A 26837-nucleotide genomic window follows, 5' to 3' on the forward strand; every position below is an offset into this window, starting at 1 on the left:
AACGATAGCTAAGAAATGTACAATTATATCCTAAACTATACAGTAATATCGCAAATATACAATATAATGCATTTCTTCCCAGCAGAGTAGTTCATTGGCCAATGGTTGCCATGGCTGCCCGGTGGTCTTATACACTGGAAATTACGCTATATGGTTTTGTGTGACATGTCAAGCCTATTTTTCCAGATCACTTTGATTTGGAAAGCTTCTTCTTTTATGTTGATGCTATCTCATTGTCAACTTAGCCATAGTGTACTGAGCAGCCGGGACAGAGACTTGTACCTCTATTCAAGTTTTTTCCTATTTTATGGTCATCATCACACTTCTCCTCCTAGCCACTGATGGTACCCTTCTGTGTTGGCATCACGAAAAGCCAAAGAAGAAACAAGACTTTGAGAGTTAATCCTTTACTGAGCTGAAATCTCCCGTAACCTGTTTTTTTCCCACATTGCAAGACTTGTAGCAGCATTCAAGTTTTAAGGTTCCACTGTGTAGTGTTTAGCTGGTTCCCATTTTCACCATAATTGATTTCCTATTTAGCAACATGACCAACGTTGTCTACATGTCATTGTGGTGTATGTGCTTGTTGATAAAGACTAGCATGAAGCTGCAGCAGCTCTTGATGTTGAAATAATGAATGACACTGAAATTATACTAAATGTCAACTCCACTTTTTATAGCAGACAGCATTCTGTCTGTCATTTCCTCCAGCCGGCCTTGGTAATGGCTTTATTGTTTAATACGCTACATGCTGTATCTACATCGCTTTATGTATTTAGTCTGTCGTGTCTGTGTCAGTGCCAGGTCTGCCTTTGCACAATTGTGCTTTGTCATACTGCTCAGAAAGATTCTTGTCCAGATGGGCTCCCAGGGGGATTGAGAGGACTCAAGTACAAGTAGATCGACAAGTGATATTCCAAAGACCGACTACAATTACAACTAATGGACGGCATCAATAAGACAGGCTTTGTTAAGCTTTAGAGGTTTTCAGCGATATTTTTCTGTTCAAGTTGATAAGCCTAACTCCCTTTCAGATATATCATGCTCACAAATTCCCATTTTATAAGACAAGCTGTGTGGATCAATATTTGCAGGGAAGAAAACGTCCAGATTATATAATGGGAAAGTGAGGGATGAGGTCTTTCCTCCATATGAAAATGTATTGTGTGGCTCAGTGCCCGTGTTTGAGGTTGATGATTGGATGATATCACCTTGGCACCACGCTGGTCTGGGCGTTTCCTTATCTCATCTGGGCATGCCATCATTGATGTGATGGAAAGAGGCTCTCCTGGGGTCCATAAATGAGGCTGAAAGAAGAGGCAAGTCTTGTAAAAAGTTACTCTCAAATATCATGAAACACAAAAAATGATGAGCATCTGTGTGTGTGTGTGTGTGTGTGTGTGTGTGTGCAGAATCAATAAAATCCCTGTTTTAGACCCATCCAGAACGTCTCGCTTCTTTTAATGCACAACACTCGATTAGAGTCTGCTACACATGGATCAACCCACTGACTGGTGGTTTGGTGCTGTGGAGCACCCCAGGGTGCCTCCCTGTCACACCGCTTCTATGGTGTGACAGAAAAGATGTGGTGGGAAATACTGTATAGTATTAGGCTTCATTTCCTTGATAATTGTCTGTATGTCTCTGTAAAAAAGTGTTTGGAAGTGAAGTATAAGCTACAGCCTGGCTGCACTAGAGCGTATGGGCGCAGGAGTTCTGTAAACCAGTGGTCCCCAACCCCCGGGCCGTGGCCCGGTACTGGGCCGCACAGAAAGAAAAAATAATTTCCATTATTTCATTTTTTTATGTTTTATTTTAAAAAGTGGCCGGATTCTCTCTGTTACATTCGTCTCACTTGACGCAGTGCGTGTGCTAACTTTCTCTCATATGCCGCACAGATAGACTACTACTGTATTTTTACCATTTTTCTTTCACCTCATATTTGGTGTCAAATGCTGATACTATGTGGGAATGCATAAAGGTAGGTTTTGATGACTTATTGAGTGCTAATGTGCACATTTGTCTCAAGTTAATTCATGCTAGCATGCTGCCTTTTAGCACACGTCAAACAGTGATGTAATAATCTCTCTGGAAAAACAACTTGAACTGGTGGATGGTGGGTCAGCATTCATTTTGTACTTTTAATTTGATGTTATTCATGTCTTAGTTTTAAACAATACATAATAAATAAGATAAATTTGATCGCTACTATGTACGAATGTGGGATCACAAGCCGGTCCGTGGGTCAAAAAAGGTTGGGGACCACTGCTGTAAACCACTGACTGATCTTGAGCACTTTTTTCTCAGTTGTCAATTTTTTTTTTTTCTGTTGGTGGGTGTTTATGCAAACTTTTATTTGTAATGTTAGTCACAATTCTACTTTGTGAGATTATTTGCTTGAAGAGAATGATATTTGAGTGATGGACAGTTTACCTTAGCAATGTTAACTTGTTGTGTTTGTTTTTTATACGTTGAGCTCCATTTTGTGTTGAGCTGTTCAAAAAAACAGCAGAATGTTTAATTAACAAAAAATGGCATGAAGCAAACACATTATCCAGTCTCGTGTTGATAGGTGTATTAAAACCTTTAAAATGATCTTTCAAAGGTACACTTATTATAGATAAAAACTTCTTTCTATCTTAAATGATTTTTTTTGCTCTGTTTTTGGTTACTCTTGTAAATAACCTGTGGCATTTCATTGTTTATATGGCCCTGTCTCCCAATGTTAAAACCATGAAAACATAAATTAAATCATGGTTCTATCAAGCTAATGATAACTGCATTTGAGATTAAATGTGCATCATCCCTCCAGAAACATTTGGCTTGATAAACAAACATTTGTGCATTTGTGAACCCTCAATGTAAAAGTCCATTGATGTGTGTACACAAAGCGAGGAAAAAAGTCACCATCCCTCAAATTGTATGTGCCCTCAATACCCATCAGTCAAATTGTATTACTTCACTTACAGGAGGAGGGGGACGTTTTTCTTTTTTTATGGGCCTGGGCTTCTGCGTGCTGGTTTGCTGCATCAATGAGTAAGGGTCTAAATGAGGTTATCCAATCCATCCATCCCGTCTGAGCATGCTGCATGACACCAGAAGCCGCTCGTTGCTCGGCCTATTTGAGCAACAGCTGAGACATCACACTCCCTGCTGACTGTCCGCTCAATGTATGACATCATCTTTCGCTGCTGTGTTTTATGTGCATCAGGAAGGGATTCATGTCTCATGGCTAAATTAAGGCTGCTGTTGCTGGTCTGCCTCATTACAAGCTCTCAATAGCGTTGCAGCTATTCATGTGGGTTTCTAGCACGTCTTTTCTGTTACATCCTCAGACTACTTTATTTTCCATAAGCTTTTTCTCTCCAGCTTGCTCATCCTCCTCCTGTCCCTCCATCCCTTCCTTCCTGTCTCACCTCCCTTTTGCCCCTTGGGCCATGCGACATGTGCAATCTGCAGCCTCACTGCTCTGCTGTCTCCCCAGGCCTTGCCATCACCCAGTACCGTCCCCCCCTTGTGCTTTTAGGCCCCTGTGTTTAATTTATGAGCTTCCTGTAGCTCCTGTCATGTCTCATCGGGGTCACAGGAAGGCACAGTGTAAATAATGGAGCATCCCCAAAGACGTGCTGACAGTCAAAGCAGTACCAATGCGCTCCCAGGGTGAGGACATGTAACTCTCAGTTGCCTTACTTACCTTCACACAAATGTCATACACAAAACATGATCTCATATGGGACCCACAAAGCATTGCTATATATACAGTAGGCAGTTGTGGATAAATAGTGGATTGCATTTGCAGGAATCTTTATCATTGCCCCAGGGTATTTTATCACCCTGCTAACAAAATGCTGCAAAAATAGATATTGTATTGCGTGAGATAAAATACGAAATTAGGGCATTGGCACAGAAGCTCCGAGTTCATTATAGACATATTTAGACGTATTAAGCTCTTATTCTTTCATAACCTGACCACATTTTCAACGAAAGTGAATTAATAAGATTGCAAGACATTTTGTTAAGATATATTAATGAAATAAGGCTGCACGGTGGTCTAGTGGTTAGCACGTTGGCCAATACAGGAACAGCCTGGAGATCGGGAAGACCTGGGTTCGATTCTCCCCGTGTGCGTGTGGGTTTTCTCCGGGTACTCCGGCTTCCTCCCACATTCCAAAAACATGCATGTTAGGTTAATTGGCGACTCTAAATTGTCCATAGGTATGAATGTGATTGTGAATGGTTGTTTGTCTATATGTGCCCTGCGATTGGCTGGCGACCAGTCCAGGGTGTACCCCGCCTGTCGCCCGAAGTCAGCTGGGATAGGCTCCAGCATGCCCCCGTGACCCTAATGAGGATGAAGCGGTATAGAAAATGGATGGATATTAATGAAATATTTATGATTTGATAGATAGTTCCATGTAGCCTTTCTCAGTACAGGCATATCCAATGTATCCTATCCTTACAGAGAAAGATTTGAAAGCTGGAATTGCAAAATTATCTGATAATTCACTGATAAGATGACTATTATTATCTTTAACACCCCTTCTTACAGTCTTTTGACACTTTATGTAATTTCCAGCTACAAGACATCCATTCATAAAATATAATATAATTTCATCTCATGGAATAATGTGTCCATGTTATGACTAGGGGTGTCAAATTAAAACATTAGTTGTGATTAATTAATTACAGTCATATTTAATGCACTATTTTTTATCTTTAACTTTACTCGTTCTGTTTGCAAGTTGCCTTTTTATAAAATCTGTTTTATGCGTTTGGCTTCTTGTACTTGAGTTGTTGGGGGTGGAAAACATCACACCTTGACGTGGACATTGGTTGGCTGTCATTGTTTTTGGGCTTGTTTAGCATTAACGGATAGGCTCCCATTGCGGTTGGGAGGGCAAGGTGAGGAGCAAGGAGGAGAGGAGCGGAGACGTGAAAATGGAGAAGCATGTGAAAGTTGTCGACCCAATGAATGGGAAATTTACATTTCAAAACGCCTGAACGGCACCATTGATAAGGGTAAAGTGATATGCCTTCTTTGTAAGAAGGAGTTTGCTTACCACCGAAACAGCTAATGTTTAGCCTACCACATCAGTGCAAAGCACCGAGTTGCAAGATCTGCAAATAGCAGCGATGACATCCTAAGGCCCCAAAACTGGGCCCCTCGACACATTGGCTGCGCCTAGAAATTCGACTTCCTGCTGGCAGTGCAAACCAGGTTCCTGCTCCTGTTGTACGAGGACCGAAAGGCACGTAGTAGCATGCCACCAAACCCATACTCCCGGAGCACCCCTCACAGGACACCGCATGAGATACTTTCGACTGACTTGTCCAAGTCCACAAAGCACATGTAGACTAGTTGGGCAAACTCCCATGTACCCTCCAGTACCCTTGCAAAGCTATACAGCTGGTTCAGTGTCCCTCAACAAAGACAAAAACCACATGGCACCTCTTGTACTGTAGCTGAGGTAAAAGTTGTATCCTTCTCTCCAGCACTCTGGAATAGACTTTCCAGGGAGGCTGAGGAGGAACACTTCCTTCAGTCACCCTTAAAAAGTTTGCCAATCCAGAGGTACTGCTTCTGACTTCCATGCAATGTTGAAGAGACATGTCAACCAAGACAGTCCCTAAAATCAAGACATCTACAGTAGTGCTTTGAGGAATTCAGCGTGAAACTCATCCACCCACGGAGTTTGGCCACTGAGGAGTTTTTGACTATCTCAGATACCTCAGAATTGGTGATGGACCTGTCCATGTTTGTGTCGCTGCCTCCTCTATGGAAGGTATGTCAATGGGATTGAGAAGGGTCTCAAAGTATTCTGTCCACCGCACGACTATACAGCAAGCCTCCGTCCCCACTGTAAACAGTGTGGACCGGGCACAAATCTCTGGGGATGAAAGAACCTGTTCAACAGTGTATCATGTTTATTGATCAGTGGTGCCTCTTAGCAAATCCACCACTTAGACCGACTGGGTTTTACAATCACCTGTGCTACCGCCCACTGTTTAACCCTGTTGTGTATTGTTGGATGTTTAACAATGCATGATCTGGGCCCCTGATGTTATGACTTTATGCAGCACATTTGACCTGCAGAACATATTTTAAGAAAGTGTGGGATTAAATACTGTCATCACCAACAGAACGGAGACTCAGTGTGGGGCCAGTGTCACTGGAACTGTGACATTCAACAATGTAATATTAAATTGACAACGACTGACGTTATTTATGACATTTTATTATTGTTTTGCTTTTAAAGTTATGGTTTAATTTACTTGAACATGTATACAAGTTACAGTGCCTTGGAATACATCACATAGCAAGGCATTCATGTCTTGCACAGGTCCAAAGTAAAAAATACAGAACTCGTTGGTGCCACAGTAAACATAGCGGGTAAGTTTACATTCAGTTACACAGACATTTATATGTAAGTTTATCTTCAGTACTAGCAAGATCCGGTACTAGCAAGAGTACTCGATTAACACCGGCTGCTTTTCCTCCTTGGAAATACTTTGATACTTCCAAATTCAAAACCTTGGGAGACTCGTACAATTCGCTCTGGATCTGAACACGTCGCTCACCGGTGTAGCTGGTCACAGCCGCTCACGGCCTTCTGTGTGCATGGATTGCTATGCGTTGGCGATGAGTTTCGCCAGTTGCAGTCGTTTGTCGCCTCCCGTGTGTGGCGCCCATTAGACTTTACATTACTTGGGTGATGTTTGGCAGGCCAAATTGAAAGCTTTGGCGGGGCGGATGTTTGGTTTGGTTTGGTTTAATTTTATTTGAACGTGCATGCAGGTTACAATGGAAAACATCCCATGGATCATTTCACAGTTCCACATGTCCAGGAGTAGGAAGAAGCAATGCTTATTTAACCCTACCCCCCCCATCCGTTCCACTTCTTGTGCAGTACATATTATTCACTTCCTGTGTTCCATATAATATTATTCCATATAATAATCAGTGTAATAATAAATAAATAATCATAAATAAAACAAACGTGACAGAACAACAAATATAATAATTTATATAATAATAAATAAATAGGATGAAGACAAGCATAATAAAGCAAGACTCTTCTGCCTTGTATTTAGAAAACATCAACTGCTTGTATTGTTTTTTGGTGCATTGTTTTAGCTCCTTGCTCAATCCGTTCCATATTTTAAGTCCGCATGCTGAATTGCTGTGGGTTTCCAGCGTTGTCCTTGCATATAAGTGTTTCGTATTTCAATTTCAATGCAGGATGTGGCCTGCATTGATTGCTATAAAACCAGGGGTGTCAAATTCAATTGCACAGGGGGCCAAAACTCCAAGCCAGCTTTAGGTCGTGGCCCAAACAAGATAGCTTATTTATTGATTGATCATTTATTGATCTATTAATGTTAAATAAATAAAGCGATACTGACAACAAAAGAAATTCTAACCAGTCTGGGGTCATACCAATGACTCTACTATATGTCATTCTACAGAAACACTTTTGTACATTCTGTCCTTAGATTCAGCATAAAAGCAGGAACTAAGTGGGGAGAATTGTACACAAGTACTGTATGGCAGAAAGCTACTTATTACAGTTCCTGTTATTTTGCTTCATATTTCACACGATGCTCTTTATATGATTGAATACAAATGATGACGAAAAGCCAGATTCCAATATTATGTTATACATTAGTGAGATTACCATACAAAACAGCACAGTGGTTAGTAGCAAGAAGTGACTGCATTTGATTTAATTCACCTCCTGGAATAGATGACATGATGAGGTAAAGTGGGTCTCCGCAGAGCAGCAGCCATGCACTATAAAACATCTCAGCAGGCGGCTTTTTGTTTTGCCTTGTAACAAGTAGAGGAAAAATGGCGGATGAGAGTGGAAAAAGACGGCCACTGCAGGTGGAGAAATCTAGGGCAAATCTTTAAAAGAGGAATACTGCTTGGATTTTTTTTTACCATTGATTTTTTTCATGCGGTTTGCTTGAGGGTATTTTATTCCTAAGATTCACTATAATAATATAGGTTCATCATGTGCGATTTCTTCCGTCTATAACCTTTAATTGCTTTTTATTCTTGAAAACATTTCCGCAAGTCGCTCTCCCGGTCAGCAGCATCCAAAACAAACCCCTTTGTCGGAAATATAATGAGAAGTAAATCTAGCTGTGCCACAGAGAATGCTTCCTCTCGAGGGCTGGTTCATGTCCCATCTCATACACAATAAGACTTGATGCACACCAACAAAACACTACTCTGGCTTGTCTAAGGAAACAAGGAACTTCCTGTGATGGACAGAACAAATAAAATGATGCTTCTATTGCAGGTAATATCAGTAGTAGCAGCAGTAACTTTAACAACATAATACTGCTGGTGGAATTTTGATTTGTGGGTATTAAATAAAGTCGCATAGTTACTTTAAATGACCAGAATCGCCACTAGAAATACTTTTATTGTACTGTATTTCATTTGTAAAGAAATAAAAAGAATAACGTCCCATCTTGAGGAAAGTGGTGGTGAAGCGCTCTCTGCTGGCCGCTCTGCAACATTATACTGGCAATATATTTCTGAAAATTATATTATACCTGCATATCTCGACTTTTTTCTGATTAAAGTTTACTCGTTTTCTTTTTTTTTTAAAAAACAATTTTCACTGTGGCCCTAATATCTCATAATGTAGTATGCAAAATTACATCAACTATAGTCAAAGCTCTCAAGAATAATAAGTAAATCATGATGTGATATTATTCTAGGTGTTTTGTCATTAAAAAAATCAATTAATTAAAAAGAACAAGCAATTAATGTAATAAGATTTGTGTAATTTAAAAAAAATGCAGAATTTTTTTGATTAAAAACGTTAGTCACTGAACATTTTGAATGGATATTTAAAATTGCACAGTAGATGGCACTGCTGCACCACAGATGATGCAATTATCTCATGTTGCCTTGACAGATGTAGTGCTGTTGTAAAATAGCACATCATATCACATTCCATGATATTATGGTATGCCAGACCCATTAAAAAAAATAGGGGAACAGATTGGTTGGAAAAAACAGTCAAATAAAACGTGCTTCAACAAAAATCAGGTTACCGTTTTACCCAAGGCAGAAATGATAAAACTATAAGCAGGCAGTGCTACATACTCACCAGTGCTGTTGAGACAAGGAAGAGAAGAATTGGATGGAAATTACAACCTCTCCCTTCGCCTTCCACTGCCCCGAGTTTCCCCATTGCTTGCTTCATGCAGCTGTAAATAAAGATAATTGTGCAAAAGCTTAATTAAATGGCATAAATTTTGTTTACAATGTCTGTGATTTAGTGAGCCACTAAATCATGAGGGGAGGGCTGCAGCGTCAATGCAGCAACCTCCCTCCTCCATTTCTGCGTCCTGCTGCTTTATACAGTATGTGCTTTCACACCATAATAACAGTATGTTATTGGGTTGATTCAGGCTGAGGGTGTTTGAGTGTTAAGGGGACCAGTGATTATGACCTTGTGACCTGATGAGAAGTCTCTGAACCTGCTGAGCAACACCCACCTATTTGTTCCATGACAGTCTTCGTTCACACAGTACTATGCACTGCTCAGCATTTTCTCAGCTGTGCATCTCGTATGATTGAGTGAAATTAGATTGGTTGTTGTTTAAGGCCCATTACAATGCTGATTGGGCTTCCATTTTTAATGGGAAATGCCATAACATCTGAAGTTCCCTTCTGGTGAGTTTATGCACTATTGTGTTTTACGCCATTAGCGACTCTCACGAAGACAAATTGGTTACATTAGCAGCTGTCTAATGTTCCTTTGTTACTTCTAATAACAAGGTGGAATGTATTTGTAGTCTTATGAAAAATGACTCCGTTATATAACAAAGATGATGTTTTTTCCCCCCCATCACCATTGATCATTTGAATGTTTGTCACCATACCCTTTATCAATGATTCATTCTCTCTCAACAATACAGTTTTCTTTTTTCTTTTCTTTTTAAAAACGAGCATCTAGTATGAAAAGGAATGTACAGTCATGGCAGTACAATGCCATTGCCGTCGATGTAAGCCCAGTAGTGATCAAGTCAACCATGGAAAGGTAGGTACCAGCTCTTAAATTCAACTCTTAGGAGCTATTTTTGTTGTCATCATTGTATTTGTCCAAACAAAGGTAGTTGTACCAGACATTAAAATGAACAAGAAACCCAAGAAACAATCTAATCTAAACTAATCTTATTGGACAAATATGAGAAATTGTTTGAATCATTTTAAATAATCACATTAAATTCGAGCGTAATCGAAAGCAGAGTTGTCCAAAGCTGTAATTATAGCTGAGGCGTGTACTGACCTAAAACCGCAAAGGGTGAGGACAGCAATTAATTGGAAACAGGAGATATTGGCAGAATTAAATATGTTAAAACTCAATATGTAACTATTATTTTTTTTACCTATAAGAATGATTTTATAGTGCATGGGAAATGGAAAATGTAGTACTCTTGGACTACAGTACATGGCTATTTATTAACAAGTATATCGCACAACACAGCAGCAACAGAAGTTGCAGTACTGTAGTTAACTGAATAGAGGTGCATTTGCAGTATGTATAGGTGAGCAAAGTGACAAACTCTCACTCTATGGTGGATCTATATTGCGTCTTTGTGAAAGCAGATGAGACAGTATGTCTGAGAGGACTGTTAAAAATGACGTTTAAAATGGATCAGGCAATCCAGAGAGGACCTGGATAATTTCTTAGTCATGTAACAGATCAATGAACAAACTCAATCGCACAGGGGGCCAAACCCCAAAGCCTACTTTAGTTTGTGGGCCGAACTGGACATTGCTCTCCACCCCCAATTTTGTATCTTCCCTATTCTTTATCCTGAAATTGTATATAAGCTTCTTGTCCTTTTAACCAACATAATTGGTGAATGAAGCACACTCATATACGTACATCATCAGTGCACACACAGATGCAAACATGACAGGACAAGCCCCGATAACCCAACCTGAACAATAGCAGTTAGTAGTAGTAGTAGTAGTAGTAGTAGTAGTAGTAGTACTTTATTAATCCCACAGCAGGGAAATTCACTTGTTACTTGTTGTTGTTAGTATGGTCACATTTTGAGAAAATGACAGATAGATAAGTAAGCAGCCTGCATACCATATATCCCGGTTCCCCGCACGCGCAGTGTCGTGATTGGAACATACGACATAATGCACGCCTTCAATTGGGTGGAGGGTCTTTTTTTTTTATGTCGGAGTAGGGGAAATGTACATTTTTTTTTATGTCCGTTCATTCCTGCTTGAAATTTCTACTTTCCAATCTGCGGATATACTGTATGACTATGGTTGTTTTGGTAAGGTTGTTCGATTCAATAAAGTGATTGTTTTGTTGTTGTTTTTTTTAAGTTGTGATTTTTTTTTTTTATTAGGTTATGGAAAAAGTTATAATATTACAATGATATGGTCAAAATATTATGGGGGTAATTACAAGAAGATAATCCACAAGAAAGTTGCACATGTTGAAAAATGTAAAAACAACAACAGCAGAAATGGAAAAAAAAACATCTGTAATTTTACGAGAATAAAGTCAAAATATTGAGAGAAAAGTTGTATTACAACGTGAAAAAAGTCACAATTTTAGGAGAATAACCTTGTAATATTATGAGGAAAAATAATGCCATTTTAGTAGCAAAGGGTTGAAATATTAACGACAAAAAAAAAATAAAAAATTAAATCGTACAATTATGAGACACAAAACAAAATAAAGTTGTCATTTTTGGAAAATGAGGTTGGGAAAAAGTTACAATATTATGGGAATAAATTCATACTTAAGAGAAAAAAGAAGGAGAAAGCTGAAATTGTTGGAAAATGTAAAAACAACAAGAGTAGAATGATTGTAAATAAAGCGATTGTTGATCAACCCACCTCTTCGTCATTCTCTCAATGTCCGGGCAAAAACTACAGTATTAAACATGTCACAATCTGCGAGATGTGTAACCCGGAAGAGTTTGCAGCTGTGGATTCCCAGGATGCTTTGCGGTAGTTAAAATGATCACTTTTGACTGGCTTATGCCTTTTTAAGGTGTTATTTTGTACAGACAGGATCTAATTGTTAAAATGCTGCCGTTTTTAGTTGTGTACAGTGAAATTATTTTGACTTTTGGTCTGAATCTGATACTCTTATTAAGAACGGTTGTGAATTTCATGCTATATACAATATTGTTTCTGCATTTAAAATTTATAATGCCAGAGGATTAGTTAATATCGGAGGACTGTGTTTGATAAGTGCGAACTCAAACTCAGTGCTATTTTACATAGAGTTCCGTGGGCCAGATGAAATCAGCCAGATTTGGCCCTCGTGCCTGACTTTTAAATAATTCACATGCAGCAATAGTTCTGTTCCCTCCTAATACATCTTTAGCTCTCTCTGCAGCCCATAATGCCTTAGAACAGAAAGTAGTACTTAAAGCCCAGAATAATGTAGATCAGAGTGCAATGCACACTACAGTGGCAGGCACCCACACTAACTAGTCCATGCTGCTAACCTTTTTTCCAGCAGATGAAAAAGTGAAGGGGCTTTAATGCCGCAACACTGCTTGCACATCACTGCAGGCTATATCACACATGCACTGTGTGGCAGAAAAAAGTGCAGCGAGAGCTTTTGGATCAAGGGGGAGAGAATTATAGTATAAATTTAATGAGGGCATGTAAAGTGGGAATCACAGCAGTGGAAAGCTCAATGCAACACTGGCTGGTGGAGAGAAAAGTGCAGCCCAAAGCAAAGAAGCTGGAGCAAATCCTTAAAACTGATTCAAGCGTCCTGGTTCCTTTTAAGAGAGAAAATTAAATGAATTCTAAGATAATCACCAGAGCTCTAAGACTAAAAGATACAACGTGTACAAGAGCACAACTCCATAGGGGTGATCTGACCGGCATCCTTTTCAGGCTTTATCTTCCTCTGCACTCAGTTTGGAGGAGCCCTTCAGTGGAAAAAAAGCAAATATTGAGACCGGCTCAGCATCCCCTCGCAGTGGATTATGATTGTATGTGGCCGTTCTCTCAAAGGTCAAGAGAGGCGATTTGTCTACTACTCCGCCACTCTGAATCCCAGTGGTGTCTGGGCAGGGATGATAGAGCAGTAGGCAGTCTTTCTGTCATTCACTTTCTCCTCATTTAAATAATGTCAAGTCATGAAGCAAGACGTGTAATTGTATGTGTTTTGTTTGAATTTCCCGATGGCACTATTCCCAAGTGTTTGTGTTGTAGAAATACCCCTGGAAAAGAGACAGACTTTTTTTTTTTTCCCTTTGACTGTATTGACGGGAAACTTTTCTCCTCTACTTCCACTAGTCTTTTATTTGTTTTGCTCCCTTGCCAATAGATCTTTTTGTTGTTTTGCAGCTGGTGCTGCAGATTGGATTCAGCATTTCCGGAGTTTCAAAATTCCCAAATGCTCATCCTTGCCTGCTTCGTTCAAAGATGGCAGCTGGATGGCACCCAAAGCCAGGGGATCTTAGCAGCGTTGCATCCTCTGCGATGGTAAGTACTGTGAACATAACACATTCGCCATGGTTTTTGTTTGCTTGGATCCTCTTTGCCTCACCCTGGCTGTAGCGCTTTATAGGGCAAGGAACCATATTTGGTAACTATGTCAAAATGGATGTCATGTCTAACGATAAGACAGTGGAAAAAAATACATTCATCCATCTTTTTATACTAGATTTTCTTCATTACGGTCACAGGTGAGCTGGAGCCTATCCCAGCTGACTTTGGACTGGTTGCCTGTCTGTCACAGGACACATATAGACATTGCAAGGAAATAGTCAAATAGTATAAGGACCATCTCTTCTGGCACTTTAGGCGATCTTATCACTCACACATTTGTACTTAATGACCAAAAATGGGAACCACTGTTGTACACTAGTCGCGAGGTGTCAACAATGTTACTGTAGTGTTTGATGAACCACATAAGGACCAACAGGTTTCTACTGCAGATTTGCATGATCTCACAAACAATAATACCTAATACAAACACAAGCTACTGTTGCGGCCAAAACCCATGCAAAGCTAAAACAACTGAAGTACTAACATGACTTCCTGTCTGCTCCTCACTCAGCTCCCCAGAAGGGAACACATTTACAGCAACACACATGGGTCTTATTTATGTTTGAAATGGCTTACTCTTATTATGTCTACTATTTAAAGTGAACATAATACTATACTATACTATACTATACTATATAGAGTGTAAACGTGACGATAGGGGAATTATTTCATGTCTAGAGGGCTCTAACAATAAAAAAAAATGTATTAGAATGTTTTAAACGGGTATTCTATGCTCTAACTATGAAAATATTTGATTTATAAATAAGGAATCCTACTTGGCGGAAATTCACTTACGGTCGGGTCTAGAACCAATTAACTGTGATCAACGATGGATTACTGTATATCAAATCTGAATCATACTTTTTGGGTTTGTAACGCCTTAAAGGCCATTATGTTTACGTAGCTCTTCATTTCAGTAACAACACATCCAGTAAAAGGTGACATGTTTCTGCATGGTTTGAATGGGAAAAAGTAGCGCCATTTGGAGGACAGAGATAATTAGTAAAAATTGGATGACATTCATGCAACTGTAAATCTTAACATAGAGGATTGCTTTAGCTTATGTTGTGGCCGCACGGTGGTTGAGTGGTTAGCATGTTGACCATACAGTCAGGTTCGAATCTCCGCTGTGTGGAGTTTGCATGTTCTTCCTGTTTGTGCGTGGGTTTTCTCCAGGGACTCCGGTTTCCTCCCACATTCCAAAAACATGCATGTTAGGTTAAATGGCGACTCTAAATTGTCCATAGGTATGAATGTGAGTGTGAATGGTTGTTTGTCTATAGGTGCCCTGCCATTGGCTGGCGACCAGTCCATGGTGTACCCGTCTCTCGCCCGAAGCACACCCCCGCGACCCTAATGAGCCATAGAAAATGGATGGATGGATCGTTTATGTTGTGCTATGTTGGGCTAATTTAATCAGTATCCTCCGGCTAATATCAGCGTCGATTTTCATTCAACACAGACAAAATGGCTTGAAAAAACAAGCAAACTGAATGACACAGTATGCCCGATGGATTGCTTGAGGGTCAATCACGACGAATGAAAATTATGTGTATACATTTCAGAGCGAGCACGAAACCAATTAATGAAAGCAACCCAAAGAATAGCCTCTCCTCAGAATAGGAATTAATTGCACCTTGCAGAAAAGGTATTGGACAACAGGGCAGCTGGTGAATATCAATATAGCAAGCTCGGCCCTGGTAAATGGCCATTATGTAGCGCTGAGCAACACCCGCTGAGAAATAAATTAACTTATGAGAATAGACATTAAGAACAAAGACACTTCAGAACAAAATCACATTTAAAGTCAAAGAACTACGCTTAATTGCATTACCCCAACTTTGAAGTATAGGTGAAATCCAATTTCAAAGTCTAAAACAGCCAGAGCTGCGTAAGTCGACACTTGTTTCCAGTGAAAATGACACCAAAGTAATGAAACGTTATTGAAATCGGCAAATGGGGAGCGTTTGAAGGATGGATGAAAACAATTACTCACATTAAAGGCACTCTACTGTATGATGAGATCGTATTGAGATAATACAGCTTAGACTGATGAAACATTAATGTGATTCTGGTAACCTCTTCACTAAAGAATCCTTACAAACGACTTTGCCTTTAAGATTACATTTTGCGTCACTTTTGAAACGCTCAAGAGTGTCTGGCAGCTGCTTGTTTGGAATCACAAACCAGTGGAAGTGTTAAAGGTGCTGTCTGCCTTGGTTAGGTACTGCATGGGGGGAGCGCCAACTTTGAAATGTGGGTAACACTTTACAATAAGGTACACAAAATTACAGTAGTTAATGAGGAACGAACTTACCCAACCACTCCTCATTAGTTATGAATTAGTTCTTCATTAGTTCCTCAGTAACTACTCTACTCATTAGAACCACAGAACCATGTGACATCAAAACTATAGGAGAAGACAGAACGCATGTGCATAAGGTTGTCTTCCGCTTATCCGGCTTGTCTAGGCTTACAAAGTGGAATTACTTCTGCGAGTCACTCTGGAGTATAAGAAAAAACTATCAGGAGAATGTCAACTGAGAGATACCAGTTGAAATATTCAGATATAATGTTGTCTTTATGGGGGGACGGACGTCATGTTTTCAGAAAGTAGTTTAACCTTGGAGTTCATTTTTATTGCCATTATTTTCTCTAGATCTGAACACATCGGCTGTATTGGTGTTTGACTTTGGAGATTCTCTGAAAGCACATACAAAATACACACTTTAATTAGGCTCAGTATTGATTTACACAACCAGAAATGTATTAATTTAAAAAAATGTTTATGACTGCAGTTGTAGCTTGCAGTGGGGTAGAACCGCACTGCAACGTATTGAGAGGGGTGTCATATTTTACCAGTCTTATGTAATGTAGTGATATTCAACACTTTTCAGTATGATAGCCATACAGGCAGAATGTTTGATGCCGCTCTTGTACTGTGCAAGAGCGTCTTTCATGTTGTGGCCAGTCAATGCAGGTTACCACTGTCTGTGTACTGCCAACTGAAAATGAACAAAATTCTTGTATTTTAGGTAGCACGCCTGTTTTCCAATGACTTAATGCAATAAGACCAAAATACATTTCAAGGAAAAAAGCGGTCATGGTACCACAACTGAATTGTTGCATAAGTTTGAGTCTTTGTTTTCCAACATCAGTCTCCCATTCCCATTACAAATTCAGCAGATGTTTCTCTTTAGTCAGCTCCCTTATTTGCCATGCAAGCTGAGCTGTCAGGGGGGTGGAAGGGTGAGTGTTTGGTGGGCACGATCTTTCCTTCAGTCCTTATCGCGCTTCCTCTCATCCATCCCTTTCTCTTTGCCTCACTTTTCCCTGAGTGGCAGCCCAACCCTTGCCATGACTTTGTTCCCCAAATTAACTTGGGGACCTTCTGTGATTGGGATCACCCAGCGGAAAGTCAACTTTAACCTTGCTTATTAATTGGATATGGCACCCTCCGCTGTCAGCGTCTCAAGTAGATGGAACACACGTATTCTTAAAGTACAGTGTTCATGTGACCTGTCATTGATGCAGTGTATTGCTCAGCCCATTTACCATCATTACAACCATCACTGTAAGATCTAATTCTACACCAGGAGTATGCAACAGTTGCTACCAGTAGCTCACCACCTGATTTTTATTAGCTCACCAAAGGGTCAAATAATAATGGCTTCAACTTTTTGTATTTGCAACGTGGACCAGCACTCCTGATTCTGAAGAACCTGGGCAGATTACATTGACATGACAACAATCTGATGCAACATACACATACACATACTAAGAACACAACCATTAGAAATGGATCTATACTATTACTTTGTTGCAAAATGGCAAAGCCTAAAGAAAATTCTTTGTTTTCATTAATTAGTACAAATTAAACACTACTAGCATTACAGTGCATACAGTATGTACTGTTTATACTCAGTTTTCAGCTCATTTCTGACATGATGACCACTGAATAAACATGGACTTTGGATATGGATATTTGACAGTCACAATGCATCGCAAATGTTAGATTTTTAATGTCTTATGATGTATAACTCTCAAAATGCTGCATTCAAGAAAACTGAGAAGGTGAAAATGTCTCCTGTCTGACTAGATAAGATGAATTGGAACGAAATGAATAAAGAAGTCAAGAAATGTGACGTCACCCATCAGCTGCGGTGGTTACTTGGTCTCTATCTACTACTTTTTGACAATAATGTACATACATTTAATGTTAAACAACATGCTTATCGAAGTTGTCAGCCATGTTTGTTGTTTACTTTCGACTTTACTGTACTGTATATAGCGTTCGTCTAGTGCGGTATGTCAGCAGAGGCCTCCAGTTCAGTGCTTCAAAGGGCCTTTGAACACATTCAAACACCAGCCATGGCTGCTTGTGATATGAAACATCAACAATTGCCAAAGAGCATCCTAGACAAGAGACTAGTCTGCAAAAAGGCAGAAAGCATTCACTCTGTGCTTTGCTGGACTCTAGTCTTCCTCCTTAGACATTCCTCCTAATCCTGTCAATCTTGTCTTTCTGATTCTGTATTATATTTAAAGGTAACACTAAATGATACATGCCACCTTCTCAACAAACATTCTGACAAGCTGTTTGTGTAAACTCTGTGCTTTTTATAACGTGTGATCTGCACTCAAATGATGTCATCAATTTGAAAGCAAGACAATCAAAGAGTATCTACCTCATCTTTTACTGACAATACTGCACATGTAATTCCTTACGTCTGGTATGTCCATGTGGGGGCGCTATTGAGCTACAAAGTGACGGTAGTAAAGAAAGGCTTAACCTCTTGCTCAGCCCTGAGAGACCACTCTGTCAAAAATTTCAAAAAGATGGTATAAACACAATTTCAGCGATAATAAAAGTGCTGACTTTCACACTTGATAACAATAGTTACGAAAATAGGGAGCAACAACACAAATATGGCACCTGTGCGGGATATTTGCCATTTGGCGCCTATTCAATAAGAAATGTTGATTGTGCAACACCTGTACTAACTCTACTTAATTTATGCAACTATGCATAAATGGATGTACTCACAAACACATAGCCTTGACATAAATGTGACAGATTATAACAGGCTGGCTGTTTAATTCAGGACAGAATACACACACAGTATTTGAGCGGCGTGCCTGTGTGGATGTACTTGAGCAATGTTTGTGCATCTGTTTGGGGGCTTAAATGTGTGCAAACGCAGATGTGAATATGGAGGTGTGTGTGTGTGTGTGCGGCTGAGTAGCTGGCTGAGTACAATACGGGAGAACAACCGACAGCTCCTGGCCCAGAAAATGTTCAAAAATATTTTCTCTCGAAATGCTGATGAAAAGAAATGAGCAGCAGAAAAAAACAAGAACACCTGTTGAGCTGTGCCTTTTTTCGGCACTTTCCATCTGTAGTGGCCTCACTGTGACAACCTTATCCCCACACTGCACGCACATTGTTTGAGCACAGTGGAAGTGCCTGTTTTTTCATATCAGCTCATTGCTGGTGGGACTGACATATACAATATTCGTTCCCTCTGTCCTTTCTCTAGTTGAGCGGGACAGAAGAGAGCCCATTGTTCCAAGTTGCCAAAGAAACATGTGGTCATGATAAATTGGGCTTTTGGCAGTGGCGGCCAGTGCATTTGGTACCTGGACCTTCAGTGGGGACTTAACCGGCCAGAAGTTCTCTCGGCAGATAGTGTGAGGGCAGTAGGAGAGACTGGGGACAGTTGCAACAGGGGACGGTTGCAACAAGCCTTATTTGTCTAATCAGTAACATGCTAGAGTGATGACACTCATACTGCACATGCTCAGTTAGACCCTCTACTCGCCAAGAAGAAAGCGGCCATATTGCACATCTGGTCCAGCTTCTATCAAGACAAAGTTGTTTTGGAGGTATGAAAGTAGCTTTTTCACAAGCTGTATTTTTGTCATACTATCCTAATATTTGGTATGAATTACTCCAAACCTACCTGGTTTGAATCACTGTTTTGTTGACTATTCAGCAACATTGCTTACATTTGTCAAAGTCACTGTGGCTAGTTAGCACATGGTGTTTTGTCGTGACTGATACTATGGGGACGGTTGCAACTGTTGCAACTGTCCCCATGCTAATATCAAAATAGACCACACTAGGCACAATTAATGTATTTTACTGCTCATGATGGACAGAATAGGGAATCATAATAAGAAATTAATGCTAATGATAAACAAAATAAGACAGGAGATTTGTTGGGGAAGAGGCGAGTGTTGCAGTTTTATTTTTTAAGCATTTGTGTGCCTTTAACAAAACTTATAAATCAAACTTTATATTCACTGGAGTTTTAAAACTGTTCACTGTTTGTTCACATGTTTAATAAATGTTTTTTGCACTCCAAATTATTCTATTCTTTTTGTCCCAAACTGAAATATTGAGTTTTTATAGCTTCTGTAACATTTGCACATTGACTCAAAGTAGGCCTATGTTTTACACAAAACTAAACTTATTAAATACTTTAATATTGTATTCTGTGGTTATTTAAACAAAAAGCATAACATTTTGTTGAAATTTAATGTTTTTTGATATGTTGCAACCGTCCCTGATCGGTGTTGCAACTTTCCTCAGGTTTGGGGTCAGTTGCAACATCTGAATTTCTTTATTCAAATAGATATTGTGATTGATAAGTTATATGTAGCCATCTTTAAATGGTATTGGTATTTAGCAGACAGATATAGGTTTACTATGTAAAGATTTGGTGTGCCTAGTCTAAATAATCTCTGAGTAATTGAGAGTAATGTAAAAAGTGTTGCAACTGTCCCCAGTCTCCCCTATTGTTTAAAAAAAGAAAAGAAAAGATCATGTATGTGGTTGTCATTCACCCTGACCTCCACTGTACCTACAGCAGGAAGAAGGGATGTTCATTTCTCTTCCTCAGTCAGCCACGGTGGGTGTAAACTGGGTTGACAAACAGGTTTGTGAGGCAAATCTGAAATCTGATTGGTTAAAAAAAACAGCCATGTTGCTAATAGTGTTTAATTGACAGGGGCCAGCCCTGTGCAGATTACATTGACATGGCAACACAAGAAGCTGAAATTTGATTGGACAAAAGCACATACAGTATACACTAGAAACAGTGTAGCCAAATTATAGACTGTTGGGAATTAATTAATACAACTGCATGGAACAAATACAAGAATTTAATTTGTAAATGTAGATCGGTGCTTCTGACAGTGTTTGGGCCCGCAGAGAAGGGTGACTGGACAAGGAAAAATATTGTATTCTGTACAGTTTAGGATGCAGTATAGTCCCTTGGAAGTTAAAAGAGCAAATTAGCAAGCAAATGTTTTATTACAATAAGAGTTCAACACTGTATAGTATGTGAACAGAAACATGCACATCTGGCCCACCAAAAGCTGTACTGGACTATCAAAACACTGCAGACTACAGGTAGATTCGAACAGTAATTGCCTGCCTCAGATTGAAGTGTAATGCATTCTAGATGTAAATGTACCTTGATAGTGGAGAGTCCCTGCTTCTCTGACAAAGTGGAAGGAGCAAGTAGCTTCATCTTTCTGCCTGAACAGTTCCACACTTTTCGATGAGTCAGCATCCCTGCATGGTAAACAGAGACAGTAGTGGATAAGTGGATGTGATTAGAAGAAACTTTAATGTGCCCTTGAAACTTGGAAGGACTGACAGAGAGACCAATGTCTGGCTGCTGTTCAGACACTGTAGACCTCACCTGCTTTAACCTCTTGTAGTCATCAAGGGTGCTAAGAAGAGAGGGAGGCCTTTTGACATTAAACATATTGACTGCTGCAATGAACTGCTTCTGTGCAAGATGACAACAAAGTGCTTATTAGAGCTCACCCAGAGGGGTAATTTGGTCTGTGGAGTATTTGCCAGACACAAACTCTCATTTAGATTTAGTCAATCTTCATAATCAGTCACAAACATCAGCCACTGTTATTGGCAGATTATAATCCCACAGCTACATGAAAAAGTCCACAAGGGTTGAATCGGGCAACTGGACTCTTCTTGTTTGTTGAAACGTTTGACCTTTCATCCAAAAGGCTTCTTCAGTTGTAGAATGAAGGTGCGGAGTTTCCCTATTTATACCTCTGGTGGGTGTGTCCCCTGGGGGTGGTCACAATAGCGGTGTTGTTATTGTGGCCCGGCGTGGCTGGTGAGCGACCGTCCTGCATAACAATAGGTCGTTCGCCTGCCTGGTGGCAAAACAACTCGTTACTGGCCACTCTTCCTGTTGAAAGAGACAATCTTTGGGGGACAGATATTAATATATTGTTGTATTGTCTGCCTCTTGTTTGTGAGCACCCCCAGGAGACACACTCATCAGAGACATAAAGAGGGAAACTCTACATCTAAATTTCAGTACTGAAGAAGTCTTAATGTGGTAATCCCTCGTTTATCGTGGTTAAATGTTTCTAGACCCGACCGTGGCAAAGTAGGATTCCTCATTTATAAATGGAATATTTTCATAGTGGAAAGAATAAAAATAAATAAGCCATTTAAGACATAAATAAGACTTGTGTGTGTTGTAACAAATGTGCTCCCAAGGGGAGCAGAGTGGCGGGCGGACAGGAAGTGACACCCGGGGTTCAGAGTAGAGTTTAGCCTGGTGTGGGTTACTGCTGCAACAGTACCCCATGTTTTCATCAGAGATTTTTGTGCCTGTTGTGAGAAAATTCAAACCTGCAATAAAAGCCTGTTGTTCCGGCAATCAAGTCTGGTGTGTGTGTGTGTTTCACTGAACATTACAGTAAACTTACTGACCAATGTGGAACACTACATTGCATTCGGTGTCTTTGAGTGCCTTATTTGTATTTTAGTTAATTTAACCATTTTTATTAGGGGTGCGCCGAACGATCGGCCAACGATCAGTATCGGACGATTTCTGTGAAAAAGCACAGTATCGACATATACCGATACTTGCTTTATAACACCGATCACGTCCGCCTCCATTGCAGCAATCAGCCTATAGCGACCGTCTCCTGCCCACTTTCCTTTCACAAAGCCAAAACAAGCATGTCTGCCGTGTGGGACTTCCTGTCTTGTGAGAGTGATATAAGTTTTGCACCCTGCAAAACATGCCACGAAAAATGTCTCGCCCGGGTGGCGAGTTAAAAAGCTTTAGTTTGGTGCCGCATTTGGGGGGGTGGGCACTTGGCAGGGTGTGGCGAGTTTTTGAGGTTTGTGATGTGACGGCGGCTAATGTAGCCAAAACCCTGGACTCTCCCCCGTGTGTGCGTGGCAGTCGGAGGTCTAAGGTGGATAGCCCGAAAAGTGGTTAGATTCGTCAGACTGGAGGAAACCGAGTTTGTCTGGGGGTCCTGCTGGAGCGCCATCAAGCTGCTCTCGCATCCAAAGTCTCCTTTAAGAAGCGCCTGAACTTCTTAAGTTTCACCAGTGATTTTGAAAAAGTAAGTCAAACATGTTTTTGCCTAAATGTTATGGTTCCCCTTTCATACAAAATGGGAGTTGTGGATACCAGCATTTTGTTAATGTTCTGGTAAAACAAGCATATTTGGTTTGTTTGGGTTGAATTAAGCTATGTAAATAATCGTTGGAAAAATGAGTAGCTCTTGGCCATTTTCATTTTGTTGATGACCCCTGATATAGACAACAGTATGTTAAAAAAATTACACCTAATCTATGTGATCGGTATCTGTCGATTTCACTCATGGTTGATCGGTATCGGTAGCATAAAACCCCGATCAGAGCATCCCAAATTTTTGTGCTTGAAAATGCTTAATTTACGCAAAAACTTCAATATGCATTTTTCCCACTAATAATAGGCCATATTCAACCACGAAACAGCCAGATTTATTAATATATTTTTCAAAAACCGTGATCGAGTGAAGCCGTGAGATTTGAACCGTGAAGTGGTGAGGGATGACTACATGATTAAGTTAGAAAATAGTAACATAATGAGTCTTTCTCTTGGATGGCTGCACCAAGCCAAGCCCTGTATCTTCTGCTCTGAAGAAATGAATGAATCCTATATTTTTATGCATGTGATTTAGTAAAGGTCAGCATTTAGCCATCGACATATGCTGCAATGAACTGACAGAGGTGCTGCAAATACGGTGAGTGCATACTTGGATAAAAGCTCAAAGTTCTTGCAGAGGTGCTGCACCAAGGGAAGAAATTTGAGGTATAGTAGTAGAGGGTAACATACTGTACTTATTTTATTAGCATGCATGGTGTTGTTAAGCAATACAAACTGGCATGGAATTGATGTTCAATGACAATACTTTCTTTTAAATGCAGCCTATACGTGGGGGAATGCAAAGCATTTGGCATGACAATTACAGTAATGAGTTTACTTGCCTAAATGAAGATGCAAATGCTGGTGAACCACACAAACAGCAGAAACCCACAATAGCATCAACTCGGTTGCATTTGCCTCACACTGGCATACTGAATAGACCATGACAAACTCCTCCAAGAGACTTGGCATGCTGGTGTCATCTTCCTCTTATATATATTCGTTTTCCGTCCGCTCTGTGCTTCCCTCCTCCAGCTTCTCCACGCCGGGGAGATATGGCTCGCCCAGCTGAAATGTGTGAAGTGAGCTTTTGTGTGTGCCATAGGACCCCCTGCTGCAGCATGCCCTCCTGCAGGACAGACTTTTGCAAAGTGGCCTGAAATGCACTGCAGCTAGGCCGCTGTATATAGAGGATAACACTGCTGTGTCTAATTGGTCTACTGTGATGGAGCTGGGCATCTCCCCGGGTTCTTAATAGTCCCACTCAAAAGCATAATGGTAGATAAAAGATCAAACATTTATACCATAAATGCCCAAAGAGTGTACTTTTCTCTCTTCGATGCCCAAATAATGTGATTTTCCACTCTATTTAATCCTTAAAGTGGCAACATCAGGCTAAATTGTGAAGAAGCAAATGCACTTCCCTTGTCACTTCTTTGGAATGGGGTCCAAATACGGAAACCTTCTTGAATTAGTGCTTACAGTGGAAGCTCAAACACAATACATTTTGTGACACTCGTAACTTCAAATTTAAACTCAATCAAAAATAAATTTATTAGTCCCAGTGTCAAACCATCTCTTTCAAAATAAAACCATTAACTATACAGGGGATGTTTTAAGTGATATTCCTTACTGTCATACAAGTGTAAATTCTCACTATTTATAAGACACTGAAATAATAGTATGCTTACCCACTGATGCATATGATGCTTGGGGGCTGCATGGCTCACGTGGTAGTGGTCGTCTCCCAACCTAAAGGTTGGTTTGATCCTCCATCCTCCCTTTAAACTCCCAGTTGCTCCTGATGCTGTGCCATCATAAAGTAAATGTGGTAAAAGTGTCAAAGTGATTTGAGTATGTTGTAAGTTGAAAAGCGCTCTACAAACAGGACTACATGATATTTTTGACACATGGTGAACTTTTATCATTCTTAATGCAGCTTGTGACTTTTTCACAATTTGTTTTTTTCCTGTAGATTGTACATATTGCATTTAAATGCATGCATGTGTTTGCCTTTGAGTAAATATTGCTGCTGTGACACCTTATTTTCACTCACTAATAAGGTATGGAACTACAGAATGCCGCCGGCTCTATCTGGTGCTAGGGTCTTCATCATGTTGCTCTTTGTCATTCGTTGCCATCACAAAAAAAAGCCAAAAAACTGCAACGCAAACTTGTTAATTCAATAGTTTTTGAGCAACTTTAGGGGCGTATTTTTCCAAATAAGTTGCAAGACTCACTGCCAATGTTCAGCTTTCAAAGATTCCAAATGAGGACAGAAAAAACCTACAACCTGCTGCGTTTCTTGCCAAACGACAATGAAATATCGCATATTCACAGCCTCTTGTGTGATAGCCTACTCATGAAGAGCGCGCAAGGATGAAGCATGGCTTCTGAGAGGTCTGTTTGTCCCAGATGCCTCTTGAGTTGTTAAGAGGTGCCAAAAAGAATGAGGAACATGAAGGATGGCTCATTACATGCTGATAGGGAACATTCTCAAAAAGAGATTGTTGTTGAAGGCGAAGATGGGCCGAGTGTTGTCTGCGTTATAAGCAGGGAAGCTATTGCGGCATCAACTTGCAGAATTTCAATGTCATGCATTATGCACAGTTTCTAATGAGACTTATGTTGCGTTATCACTTGTGGAAACAGGAAACATCAAAGGTTGCTGATCAGGGCCCAGTGAATACATGATGTATGTTTACAGCTAAGAGTTAAACATGCCTTTTAGGAATACATCTTTCGGGATTTTAGACCATAATATCATCTCTCCCCTCCAGCTATGCACAAAGGACAACCTATTTCAAGTGAGACACACATAAAACACCGCCTCTCGACTCGTTGACCCCATTACATGTCTGATACCTTTATTAGCACTGAGCAAGAGCAGTGCGACCTGGATGTGCGACCATCCAGCAGACCCACAGGCACACGCAATATAACATCATTACATATTCAAGAGGCACAAGCACAAAACCACGAGCAGGCTTAAGTTATTATTATGAGTGTGTTTGTTCTACCAGGTTGTTTCTCATGCTTAAATCTTATCTGTCACCTCTTGTGCAATCGGGCCAACTCAATCAGTGCATGCAGAACTTCATTTTCACATTAACGCCTACCGTTTTCATACATTTGTCCTTGGATAATTATTGCCACAAGCACAGGGTTAATTGAATGGAAATAAGGTACTCAGAGTTCAACTGAAGGAAGACATACCTATCACAAGGCAAGAAAAGCATGACTAGATTGCACTGCTTTAATTTGTAAGGTTTTAAAGTAATTGCAATGTGTTAAGTTATACAGTAGCTCTACAATGCAGATTTCAGGTCAAAGGATAACCACGTGCATAAGATATTCACTTCTTGTGGACAAAAGGGCAAATGACATGCTTAATGCAGGTATAATTCCCCTTAGCAGATCCATAGGGAATGGCTGGCGTTAAACTGTGAATACATTAAGTAGACAACCGCAATTTATCCTCATTGTTTGGACATGTACCATAAAAGTTTAAAATGAACACAAAATACGAAGTCAACCCATTTTTTTAAATATTAAAACTACGTTAGAACCTTGGTTTGCGTCCGCTCGGTTAGCATTGAAAATTTATGCCACAATTTTGCCTCAGTTTGCACACGTTCTCCAGTTAGCGTATAACATGGCGAGCATCATGTCGTGTAATGCACTGCCTGACTCCAACTGTGGTCTTCATGTATTTTCATCACAAAGCATCCTTCCTTGTTTGCATCCCATTAGTCAGCTGACAACATGGCAACTGGAACCGGAGG

General features: G+C 40.1%; 1 protein-coding gene across 1 annotated transcript in view; it reads right to left on the minus strand.

Annotated features, from left to right (window-relative positions):
• Positions 1-24770, minus strand: part of rasa1a (RAS p21 protein activator (GTPase activating protein) 1a) — a 68217-nt gene extending 43447 nt beyond the window's left edge. The window contains exons 1-4 of the mRNA XM_054773450.1: positions 24744-24770; positions 21055-21155; positions 9129-9228; positions 1212-1307 (exon numbers count right to left, since the gene is read on the minus strand). The gene's annotated coding sequence lies outside the window, so the exon portion shown is untranslated. The remainder of the gene's footprint in view (positions 1-1211; positions 1308-9128; positions 9229-21054; positions 21156-24743) is intronic.
• Positions 24771-26837: the final 2067 nt, after the last annotated feature.

Source organism: Dunckerocampus dactyliophorus, chromosome 4 (assembly GCF_027744805.1).
Source record: "Dunckerocampus dactyliophorus isolate RoL2022-P2 chromosome 4, RoL_Ddac_1.1, whole genome shotgun sequence".
Lineage (NCBI taxonomy): Eukaryota > Metazoa > Chordata > Actinopteri > Syngnathiformes > Syngnathidae > Dunckerocampus > Dunckerocampus dactyliophorus.